At 39.8% G+C, this 12,831-nt stretch overlaps 1 protein-coding gene and 1 pseudogene across 1 annotated transcript in view; both read left to right on the top strand.

The window, feature by feature from the left end:
- The window catches only part of GRID2 (glutamate ionotropic receptor delta type subunit 2), a 1,497,839-nt gene that overhangs the window by 938,342 nt on the left and 546,666 nt on the right, over positions 1 to 12,831 (top strand). The gene's annotated exons all lie outside the window — the stretch shown is intronic.
- LOC133071565 (DNA replication licensing factor MCM4-like) lies at positions 930 to 2,563 on the top strand (annotated as a pseudogene).

Raw genomic sequence — 12,831 nt, 5'->3', positions numbered from 1 at the left:
TTTTCTAATGAATCAGATCTTTGCATCAGGTGGCCAAAGATTTGGAGTTTCAGCTTCAGCATCAGTCCTTCCAATGAATACTCAGGATTGATTTCCTTTAGGATTAACTAGTTGGATCTCTTTGCAGTCCAGGGGACTCTCAAGAGTCTTCTCAAGCACCACAGTTCAGAAGAATCAATATTTCAGTGCTCAGCCTTCTTTAGGGCCCAACTCTCACATCCATACATGACTACTGGAAAAACCATAGCTTTGACTATATGGACCTTTGTCAGCAAAATAATGTCTCTACTTTTTAATATGCTGTCTAGGTTAGTCATAGCTTTCCTTCCAAGGAGCAGGCTATTTACATGGATTTTATAGATTATTTTTTAGAAAGTTATAATTTTTAAAATAATAAGCCTTTTATTTATAGACATGGTATCTATCTATATAGTCATCTTCTTATAACCCTCAGTAAAGATTTATAGTATTCTTCATATGTATTTTCATTGTTTTTATTCCTGAAATTTCACAGGGTTTTGAATATGCTCACCTGTGTGTATGTGTGTGTTTGCACACATTATCATGGATTGGATATGTTTCCATTATATTTTTAAACTAGTCATCATACATACAATGAACTGACCTGACCGACTTTTGATACATAACTCTGGATTCTTCTTTCTTTGTAGTTTATTCCCTTATGCTTTTAAATACATACTGATATTATCTTTCAAAAAGTCCTCAGTGCTTAATTCTAATACTTCAAATGTTTTTAAAGCTTTGAAAAAATATTTTCTTGGTACATTTGGGAACACAATCTACCAGGTACTCTTGGAGTCCTTCAGGCTTTGGAGCAGTAAACTTCCCTTCCTGCAAGTGAGGCAGCCAGGCCATCTCTGTGTCAGAGACAATGATGCCAGGATTCTACCCATGTAACAGAGCTGCAGATGAGGCTGGCCAGGCCTGGAACTGGCTGGCAGAGCCCTGTTATGCAGGACATAGTATTTTCTAGCTCTCTTCTGATGCACTCTTCAGGGATTCCTCCTGGTTTTGTTCTTGGTTCACCAAACAACATATGTTACTCTCAGCTTTTAGATAGAGGAAACCCCAAGCAGTGGTGTTACGGGCACACCCATGAGGCAGAGGCCTGACCTGGGGTCTGCACAAAAGTGTCTGTAGGTGGTTTTACAGTATGGGCCAACAACAGAAAGTAGAATGGCCAGTGAGCAGTTTCTAGGACAAAAACATGTGGTTTGAGGAACAGATATAAATATGGAAACCTGCAAAGCAAATTTTTGAGATTTTATTGACCTGGCTAAAGATGAAAATATTACCATCGATACTGCTGAACCTCTATACATACACTTACGTGGGAAAGCAATTATTATTGGGGAGCCATTTTTAAATGTAAACTGTGAACACTTAAAATCATTTGACAAAAATCCATACAGACAGCTCACCTGCCTCCCACTACAAGTTATCCTAACTTTTAACATGGCTCTCAGTGAGATCTTTGACAGTTTACCTGACTCAGTCTCAGAACATCAGATTCAAGTAGGACCATTCAGTGTGTTGAATATGAGAAACTGAATCTGGAAGACCTCGGTCAGCTTATCACCATCCGTGTCACGATGATCAGGATGTCCTAGCTGATTCCAGAGATGCACGGGGCCTCCTTCCAGTGTCGTGTGCACCCACACTGTCCAGTGGAGATGGACTGGGTCAGACCACTGAGCCTGCACATGTGCCTGCTGGCCCAGCACACGGTGGTGCTGACCCACGATTGCCTCATGCTCTCTGACAAGCAGATGATCAGACTCCGAGATTCTCCTGAAAGTATGCTTGCAGGGCGGATGCCTCATGGTGACATCCTTTTGCTCACACATCTGTTGACAAGGTTCATCTTGGGGACAGGGTGAACATTGCTAGCATCTCTCCAGCTGTTCCTCTTGAATCAGTCCAGGAGTGAGTCATGTGAAGTCTGCCGACAGAACCCTCATTGGTATCATTCACTATCAGAAAACGGATGCAAAGTGTCTGCATGAAGGAGATAAAGAAGCAGAACAGAACCTTTTTCAGAGAAGCATGTGAAATTGCTTACTTAAAAAACTTTCCAGAAAAACAAGCGTTTATGAGAGATTTGCTTCAGCCTCAGGTCCAAGCAATTAAGAACAGGAAGATTTCAAAAAGGAAATCACTTCAGCTTTTCCGGGAAATAGGGAAGGGTTTTAGTCACACAGGAAGAGGCAGATTTCATGCTGAGATCAACCTCCTGCTGTGTGGCGACCGTGGGGCCAGCAAGTCCCAGCTGCTGCAGTGTGGGTACAGCCTGGCCCCCTGGGACCAGCGCACAACTGGGAAGGGTTTCAGTGGTGTCGGCCTGACAGTATATGTAGTGAAAGGCCCTGAGAGGGGACGGCTGGTACTGCAGGCCAGACCCTTTTCCTGAGGGACAGTGGCATATGCTGTATTGATACTTAAGAAGATGAATCAAAGTACACAACCAGTACTGCTCAAAGTCAGGGAACAGCTGACTCTCCTCACCAAAAAGCCTGCGATTATTTGCCAGCTCAAGGCATGAACATGTATCCTAGAAGTAGCAAATTCTACTGAGTCTCAGTGTGTATGTTAGTTGTTCAATCGTGTCCAACAGAGAAGTTGGCCAGACTTCTCTGTCCATGGGATTCTCCAGGCAGGAATACTGAAGTGGGTGGACATTCCCTTCTCCAGTGGATCTTCCCAACCCAGGGATCCAACCCAGATCTCCTGCACTGCAGGCAGATTGTTTACCATCTGAGCCACCAGGGAAGCCCATTGAATCTCAGTGTAATGCTAAAAAAAAGTAAATAAATAAAACACACAAGAAGTATCCAGGGACAACATATATTATTATCAAAGTTCAGTTTTATCTTCCTTGTGTTAGACCTCAAATGAGAGCCTGTGGCAGGCATCTGGCTCTCTACCGCGTGACTCTGTACCACCAAAGCAGGAAGCGAGCAGAAGAGTGCATGGATACAGCCATGCCGAAGGGCCATGCTATCACAGCACTGGATGCCGAGGTTGACTCAGGAAACCAGTCAGGCTGTCACTGAAGCTCCAGGAGTGGAGGGATGGTTTCTGCATACTCTCAACAGCAGAAATCATTTAAATGGCTTAGCTGAAGCCCATGCCAAAGTATGGTTTTCAAATAAAGTTGAAGTAAAGACACTGACCTACATAAAGAGGCTGTTAGCAGTATCCTGTTAACCCCTAGACTGGCACTGTGGACATATCTATTGTTACTACAGAAATGAGCACCATCTGTCCTAAATGGAAAGAAAAGTTAGCTGAAGCACTGAGAAAATTTATTTTATCTAAGAGTAAAACATCAGGCCAAGATACTCATAACTTTTGAAAGATGTTGGGGGACAATCTGACATAGCAATTACCAAAGATATTATAGTTGACAAAGCATGGTGTGCCTTGGCTGATGTTGATTTTTTGATGGTGATTGAAAAAGCTGCTTGCCTGCTCTGGGGCTCTGGTGAGCAGTGGAGTGTGTTCAGCTCCTCTGCACTTGGTCACTGCTCTTGCTGCCATATATTTGCAGTAGAGGGGCCAACAGAAAGATATTCTTAGGCTCTGTTTGGTTTCATAAAAATTTTCTAGCCTGGGTTCAGTTTTTCTTAGTAAAATGTGTTTTCTTTTTTGTTGTTTTCCCCCACATTTTGTAATAAGTAAAAACATGGCTCCAATTTACAATATATACAGTCGAGATAACTTTCTTGAAGTGCCTTTGTCAGCAACAGGGCTTAGAATCTGTGTATAGAGAGCAGGATATCAATCTTTTGTGAAGATGGCAGCCAGGGTCATAGCTTTTGTGCTTAACTTCCTAATAGCAATCATCCTTGTGCTTGGGGTTTTTATAATATGAGGTAAGGCTTAGACAGAGTCATTTTCCCTGTTAAAGCACTCAGTGTAATTCCTTCCAGAGGCTTGTTCTCATGGCTACTATAAAATCAGAATTAAATGATAGGAAATGATTATGTTCTGGGTGAATTTCTGCCATTTTATCCTAAGATACAAAGCTTTTCCCCAAATAAATGATAGAATTTAAAAAACAACAATAAAAGAAAACTTTTATTGGCTAATTAGTTTCCAGTTCCAAACTTGTATAATTTTGGTGATAAACACCATCTTGGTTTAATAAAAATGCTACAGTATTCTGCTATTAAATATATCAAGGGCATAATTTGAAAAGAGATTTTTTAAATTGTGTAAAGACTGTATCCTCCTTTTATACTTAAAACTTTTATTAGTAACTCATGCAATTTTAGCATAGCAAGATAAAGTTAATCTAACCTATTTTCTGCAATTTTAAGGTAGAGAAAACTGAGTCTCAGAAAAAGTAAATGAACTATTAAGGGTTGGTTATGCAGCAAATCAGTTTTAAATATCAAGATTTCTGGTTTCCAGTTTTATGTTCTAGGTACCATACAATTTATCTGTTTTGTCGTTCTTGGCAGTAGTGTCTGTTTACTACAAATCAAAATTATTGAATCTTCCCAGCTGGCACTATGGTAAAGAATTCCCCTGCCAATGCAGGAGGCACAGGAGATGCAAGTTTGATCACTGGGTTGGGAAGATTCCTTGAAATAGGAATTGGCAACCCACTCCAGTATGCTTGCCTGGAATATTCTATGGACAGAGGAGCTCGGAGGGCTACCATACAGGGAGCTGCAAAGAGTCGGACACGACTGAGCACAAGCTCAACAAAGAAAATACACACACACACGTACCGAGAAATCAGGGGTGTAGGCACCATGTGTTGATGTTATATAAACAATATTTTATTTTTAATACAGCCTTTCCAAATTCCCTGAAGTTGGTATGTACATTAATGAGTCTGTAAAAGACTATTCCAAAACCCTTGACTGCATTTTTTAACAACTCTTTGGGTGAAAAGTTTATTTTCACATGTATGCATTCTTAATTATATGATGCTACATTTAAATGTATATTTTAGTCAGGAGTTTTCAGACTGTGTAATTTAAGTTTGTTGATGTTACTTACCCTACAGCAAGCTTTCAAACATTTTAAACAAAATAAGTAAAGCAAATAGAAGTAGGACTGCTCTGGAAGAGAGTGGGAGAGAGTCTCCAGATGGACTCCCACCACGATCAGTTCTCAGAACCACAGTCTGAAAATCAGTTCCCTGGAGTATTTAGAAGTCAGTTTAATCTGTTATCCATATAGCTGTACTGTCTTTCTTACAGGTTGTGGAATAGCATTACACCCATGCAACATGAGTGTGTGATTTTTATTTACAGACTTGCTCTATGATTAAATGGCATTTTCTGTTTTTATTACTGTTAATTTTGTAACAGTTTCCAAGAGTACACTTGTGCATTCATACATTCATCATTCTTTTAACAGATATTTATCAAATGCCTGTAACATGGACTCTATTGTTCAAATGCTTTTGTGTGATTTCCCAAAAAGCTACTTAGAACCTAGTTGTGAATAATGGCTAATAAGTATACACAAAGGTATACTCTAGGGTGAGAGATAATAAAGGGCCTCAAATGTGGTAAAAATAGGATTCTGTGGAATCTTAGCAGAGTCCACAATGTGTGATGCAAATCGGATCCATGCTTCATGGCTCAGGTACTCCTTTTAGGGAGGACACACAGCTGAGTCCATCTAGGGCCTCCCTGGGCAGAGGGGTTCTGCTCTACTCCTTTTCTGGAAGAGCATGTGCACATTGGCTGGTCGTTGCAGAACTAGGAAGGTCTGAGTGCCTGGCCTCCATCTGGGTTAACTATGAAGAGATACTGCACCTACAGATTGGCTCATGGGATCACCTGAGCTGCTGAGGAAGTTGTGCTGAACCTAAACCCTTCCCTCTGTCCATTCCCCCTTGTTGCATTCCCTTGCATATACTTTTCATAGGAGCACTTCAAAGAACCCTCCTAGATACCAGCAAACCTCCATCTCAGAGCTGTTTTCTGAGGAAGCTGACCCCAAGCCAAGAAAAAAATTAGAAAAAATGGCATGGAACTGGTAACATCTTAACTTGAGAATCAGTCCATGGGGTTGCAAAGGGTCAGACAGGAGTTAGTGACTGAACAACAATGAATGTAAAGTTATGGAGAGGTACATATTTCGGGTGGTAGAAGCACTGTAGCTGACATATATATTGCAATAAATCACATAGACACTGACAAAGATTGATTAATTTACCAGAGTGCACAGAAGACGTAGATTAGTTGAGAGTGGAAAAAGATTGAGGAAAGGAATTAATTTTGTAGGTAAATGAAAGATCTTAAAGAATTTGGGGGCATAGATAAGTGACAGAATCAGAGCTGAGTTTTAGAAAGAATATGTTTACATCTTTTGTTTAATTAAAGAACAACCTAAGAAAACTATTATACTCAAAATATGTTATTACATATAAAAACACTGACATTTTGCATGTCTTCGATACAAGTAAGCCTAACAAGATTTGATAGATCCTTAAATCAAATACTTCCACATTGGTTTAATTGATCAATTTCTACTAAATCCTTTGTGTAGTTATTTTCAGTACCTAATGTGGGAAAGTAGAATATATCAACATGTGTGTCTGTATCTCAGATCTTTTAGTATCAACTTGATACATGTTGATACATATTATCCTAAAAGAGATACACTGATACATATTGATATCTAAAAGAGTATTCTTTAAAACAGCAAAAATATTAAAAATAATTCCTATATGGCAATATATTCATTCAAATATTTATTGAATACTACTACCATATGCTGTACTGTGAGATCACAAAAAAAGGAAGAAAAATAGAAATATCAAAAAAAATTATAAGTGTGATCAGTTCGACAAAAGGGGAAATACCAACTGTTCTGGAAGTATGTGACTGGAGGACCTACTTAGGCATAAGAGGGATAGATAAGTGGCAACATTTATGATGAATAGGCATTATCCAGAAAAGGAAAGAGGAGTGTATTGCAGGGATATAGAAGAGAATATCTGATGCAAGAGCAGTATCATGTAAGCAGGTTTGGAGGAAAAAAGAGTTTGGCATATTTAAGCATCTGAAAAAAGACTGAGGGGGCTGGAATAGAAACAGCAGGAACATGGCTCTTCATGAGCTAAACCAGATAGACAGGGAAAGATTATGAGAGGTTTTGTAGACCTTAGTAAAGTTCCCAAGCTTTATTTGATGCGCCCGGTTTGTATAGGGTCAGGTGCGAAGGTGCTGGAGCAGAAGCCCTGAAGTCTGGGTCCGAGATGACTCCTCTCTGTAAGTCAGTGGTCCCCCCTCCCACAGCTCTGGGACCCCGGCCCCACGGGAGGGCAGTGCTGGAGCAGCAGGGGCCCATGCGGGCTCTCAGAGCATTGCGGGGCATGGGTTACAGAAGGCTGGTTTAGACAGAGATCCAGGCTGCCTCTGCTGTGACGCCTGTGTAAGTGCCAACAAAGGCTGCCCCCTCCCTGCCTAGATGCTACCTCAAGTCTGAGTCTCCTCTGTGCTCCAAGGCCTAGCTCTTTCCTCAGTCATGGCAGTCCTCGATCCAGTGTGGAACTGAGTCATGAAATAAGCAATGTTGGAACATTTGATAGGCTCAGGCTGGGGCATGTGCTAGGTGGGTAGCAGAAAACTGGGCAGCCGCTAGTTCAGTCTCACACTGCCCTCTCTACCCTGCTTTGGGAGCAAGCCAGACAGAGCATGCACCCTCTTCGCAGGCTCAGTCCAGGCTTCCCATAGCCCTCCTCCTCAGCAGCCCTCCACCCAGGGGGCCAGTCTGCCCTTTGTCAGACCCCAGGCCTGGGAGCCCAGTATGTGATATAAATTGCTCACGCCCCAGGGAGGATGTCTGCTCTTGTGACCTCTCTTTTCCTCTGAGTCCCTTCCCAGGGCCACAGGTCCTAACCTGATTGTTTGTTTTCTCTTCCTACCTGATTACATGAAAATTGCTTCTTACTGCCTTGGTTTTATCAGTCTGTCTGCCATTTTCCAGTTAGTTTTCAATAAGAGTAGTTCCACGTGTAAATGTATTTTTGATGTGCTGCTAAGGGGAATTTTGTAAGAAGTAAGTCTTTCTTACTTCTTCTGTATTCTGTCTTACATCTTATTGCCTTACTCCTTTGTCCTGATTGATTTCCCCTTGTTGATTTTTAAAATTTGTGTATTTAGAGTAACATAAACATATTATTTGCTTTTTGTGTTAAGTACTGTGTACCATTTAAAATTATAAACCTGAAGGAAAGAGAGAATTTAGGAAAACATAATGTGACTTACCAGAAACAGTACTGACTTGGAATATAAGATAGCCTTTTGACAGAAATGGGTGCAAATAAACTTTCTGCCATAAGAGCTTTGAAAAATGCAAATCAGTGTCCTTAGAATAATCTTCTTGTGGACCCATCAATGTTCCCTGCAACTTCAGGGCATTTGAATCATAGAGTGGATAAAACAGTATCCGTTCTGATTTAATTTAGTTCAGCAGACATCTTTTGAGCAATCAGTGTGATTTGCATATGTTATATTGGACACACAGCTTACATGATCTAGAGGAAGAATATCAGGCACAATTTTAAGGCTTTAGTTCAGGCTCCTCAAATACCTAGTTGTCTGGGCACTGGTTTCTTCTCTGTGATGTAGGTAGCATGACCAGAATGTTAGTAGGTTCCTATTTCCTGCTCAGTTTGCTTCAGGTTTCTATTATGAAGGAATACTTGAGTGTATATGTATGCTTATAAGCATGAATATATGCGCTTAGTCACTCAGTCATGTCCGACTCTTGGTGACCCTTTGGATTGTAGCCCACCAGTCTCTTCTGTTCAAGGAGTTCTCAAGGCAAGAATACTAGAGTGGGTTGCCATCTCCTCCAGAGGATCTTCCCAGCCCAGGGGTTGATCCCAGAACTTCTGCATTGCCAGCGAATTCTTTACCCACTGAGCCATCAGATGTGGTGAATGTATACATCTATATCTATATACAGATATACATGTGCATAAATGTTATATGGCAACTCACATTTTCCTAACCATTTTTCACAAATATTTATGTTTATTTATTTATTTATTTTTGGCATATTGTATTCTAGTACTTTTATACAAATTCTGTCTCTTTTCTGAGTATAAAACATAGTATTTTCTTTCTCTCAGGGATTTTTCCTCACTGAAATTAACTGAAGAAACATGAGGGCCTCAGGACACACTGCTGAGTCTGGCATCTCCCAGTGTGTTCATTGCCTTGCTGTGCTAGTTTATTTTCCAGGGTGTCTTTAGTTATCAAGCATATCTGCAGGTTGCAAGGAACCTAGGATATGTATAAGGAAATTAGACTAGTGGCATAAATATTTGATGTTTCCTATGATCTTCCAAAAGTATCTCTCAGTTACTTTGCAGTTTCAAAAATAGGGATAAACCCTTCAGCCTCATAAAGAGAGTGAAATAAGTACTTAGTAGATTATTTTCCTTCTTTTTTCCAACTTATCCTATCCATAAGGGAGCATCAAACTTTAGCCTTTTCAAGAACTGATTATCCAGTGGTAAATTATTCCCAACCTTTGATCTTCTCTTTCCTCTTCTCTTCTGCTCTTTGTATTTGATGCACATTGGTATTTCTATATCATGTGTATGATGAAATCCAAACTGATTTTACTTGATATTTTTCAAAAGGTTTACTCTGGAGGCAATTATTACTGTCAGTTTAATGGACATTTAAAAATTATCTGTATGCGTTATTCATACTATTAATGTCCCATTAGCTTATTTTGTTTAGAATCAGCTGTATCAAGAGATTAAAAGACCGCGACTATGCATGCACAAAGATAATGACTGCTCATTACCACCTGGCCAGCACACATTTTTACCAGTGCTCTAATTTCAATGTTGATCTGGAGATAGATGAAAAAAAGAAGCTCAAAAACATGAGAATATTCTTAGGCAACCAAATAGAAGAGAGTTCAAGTCTGAGTCAGCTAGGCAGGGGCTTCAGTTAAAGGTTTTATTTGCTTGAAATATTAACCTCTCAAATATCCTTTATGCTACATGAGGGAAAGTTTTACTGATTACACATGCTAACAGCTCATTAAGAATATAACATAAAGCAGGTAAATTATGAAGTCAAAAAGGTGAAAAAAGATAAGTGGAGGCCACAGTAAATTAAATGTGAGTTCACTGATTTATGGAATTTTGTAACGTGTGCAATATGGACTTAAGTGGCCTATATTGCTAAGTACCAGCTATGGGCCAGAGAAGACTGGCCCAGAATGGCTATGAGTATCAATGGGGAATAATAATAATACAATGCCAGGCAGTCTGGTGATTCAAAGCTTAGAGTTTTCAGGAGGATAGCATTTTTGCACTGAAGCAATCATGCTGATACGTGTATTGATACCCTCCTTTTCTTGGAAATAAAGTGATGTCAGAAATGTAAGGTTCTGATATAATTGGAAATATTACTGAAGTAGATGTGTGATTGAAAGCATAAAAAGCACTTATGAAAAGATTTCTGAATACCAGTAGTTTGAATTATGTGTAGTAATACAAGCTATATTCGTCAATCAAATTCCTACAGTATTTCTCATTTGGAGATATTTATGATAATAAGATCCACTGTCCTTAAATCCCAGGCTATAAAACCTTAAGCGATAATTGGGCTCCTTGAAATATTAGTACTGAGTGAATATACAGTATCAGATTCCCTTATCGGAATGGGATAGTTTACCCGTATCAAAGATAAAGGCAATCAAGAGACACTGACAAAGGAGAGAGAGCTCATTTGAAATCCTGCATGGCTCCGCAAGTCTGTTCTTCCCACATCGGACATACTTGTATGTTCTGTATCCAAAAAAGGCTTTGAAAGCCTATGTCACACAATAGGGAGCATTTACATTATGAAATATCTCTGTTTTTGCCCTAGAAAGTGTAAAGTTTTAGGACATTTTCCAGGGAGCCATAAGCCATTAGTTCATAGATTCGGAGTTTGTTTACTATAATAATTCTTCAGACTGGAACATCTTGCGAAGGGCTTTTATAGATAAGACATTTTTTCCTAGTAAATATTACTCGTCCCTTTACCTGGAGTTGCAGTTGACAAGGACGTTAGACTCATTTACCTCCTTTTATCCCCCCCCCACCCCCCCACCCCCGCCGGCTGCTCCATGAGCACATACACAAAGACACATTTCAAAAAGAGGGTGGACAGAACCTAGACCAGCTGCTTTAACTCTTTACTCCCCAAATACTAGTCAAAGAAATATGTGCGGTGCTTAGTTGCTCAGTCGTTTCCAACTCTTTGTTACCCCAAGGACTGTAGACCAGCAGGCTCCTCTGTCCATGGGGATTCTCCAGGCAAGAATACTGGAGTGGGTTGCCATGCAATTAAATATAACTGAGTCAAATTAACAAAAGCATTTTCCAAAGCTATGTAAATCTTCAAGCATATGAGTTTTGCAACCCTCGTAAACTTTAGTTGAAAAAAAACAGGAGCATGATTATAATTTCTAGAGGAATTATAAACCAAAAAAATTAAATAATCATGGAGATGATGATCATCATACTAATTAAGCTCTCATAATTTATCAAACACACTGCTATATTATTTATGTAATAATCTTCTCAGGTACATACTATTATTTTGCATTTAACAGATGTAGAAATTGGGACATAGAGAAATTAAAATGACTTAGCCAGGTTTATACAGCTAGTAGACTCTGCTACCATTGATAAAATCCAGAAAGTTCAGTTCAGTTCATTCCAGTCATTCAGTCGTGTCCGACTCCTTATGACCCTATGGACTGCAGCAGGACACGTCTCTCTGTCCCTCACCAACTCCTAGAGTTTACTCAAACTCATGTCCATTGAGTTGGTGATGCCATCCAACCATCTCATCCTCTGTCATCATTTTCTCCTCATGACTTCAATCTTTCCCAGCATCAAGGTCTTTTCCAATGAGTCAGTTCTTCACATCAGGCGGCCAAAGTATTGGAGTTTCAGCTTCAGCATCAGTCAGTCCTTCCAATGAATATTCTACTGATTTCCTTTAGGATGGACTGATTGGATCTTGCAGTCCAAGGGACTCAAGAGACTCCTCCAGCACCACAGTTCAAAAGCACCAATTCTTTGGCACTCAGCTTTCTTTATACTCCAACTCTCACATCCATACATGACCACAGGAAAAACCACAGCTTTGACTTGATGGACCTTTGTTGGCAAAGTAATGTCTGCTTTTTAAGTTGCCATCTAGGTTGATCATAACTTTTCTTCCAGGGAGCAAGTGTCTTTTAATTTCATGACTCCAGTCACCATCTGCAGTGATTTTGGAGCTCAAAAAAATAGTCTCACTGTTCCCACAGTTTCTACATCTATTTGCCATGGAGTGATGAAACAAGATGCCATGATCTTAGTTTTCTGAATATTGAGTTTTAAGCCAACTTCTTTGCTCTTCTCTTTCACATACATCAAGATGCTCCATAGTTATTCATTTTCTGCCATAAGGGTGGTATCATCTGCTTTATCTGAGGTTATTGATATTTCTCCCAGCAGTCTTGATTCCAGATTGTCCTTCATCCAGCCCAGAGTTTCTCATGATGCATTCTGCATATATGTTAAATAAGCAGGTTGACAATATACAGCCTTGACATACTCCTTTCCTGATTCGGAACCAGTCCATTGATCTATGTCCAGTTCTAACTGTTGCTTCCTAACCTGTATACATGTTTCTCAGGAGGCAGGTTAGGTGGGTCTGGTATTCCCATCTCTTGAAGAATTTTCACAGTTTGTTCAGATCCACAGAGTCAAAGGCTTTGGCATAGTCAGTAAAGTAGAAATAGATGTTTTTCCAGAATTCTCTTGATTTT

This window comes from Dama dama, chromosome 17 (assembly GCF_033118175.1).
Source record: "Dama dama isolate Ldn47 chromosome 17, ASM3311817v1, whole genome shotgun sequence".
Taxonomy (NCBI): domain Eukaryota; kingdom Metazoa; phylum Chordata; class Mammalia; order Artiodactyla; family Cervidae; genus Dama; species Dama dama.
The sequence above is the reverse complement of the archived record's forward strand: the minus strand, read 5'-3'. Positions and strand labels throughout refer to the sequence as shown.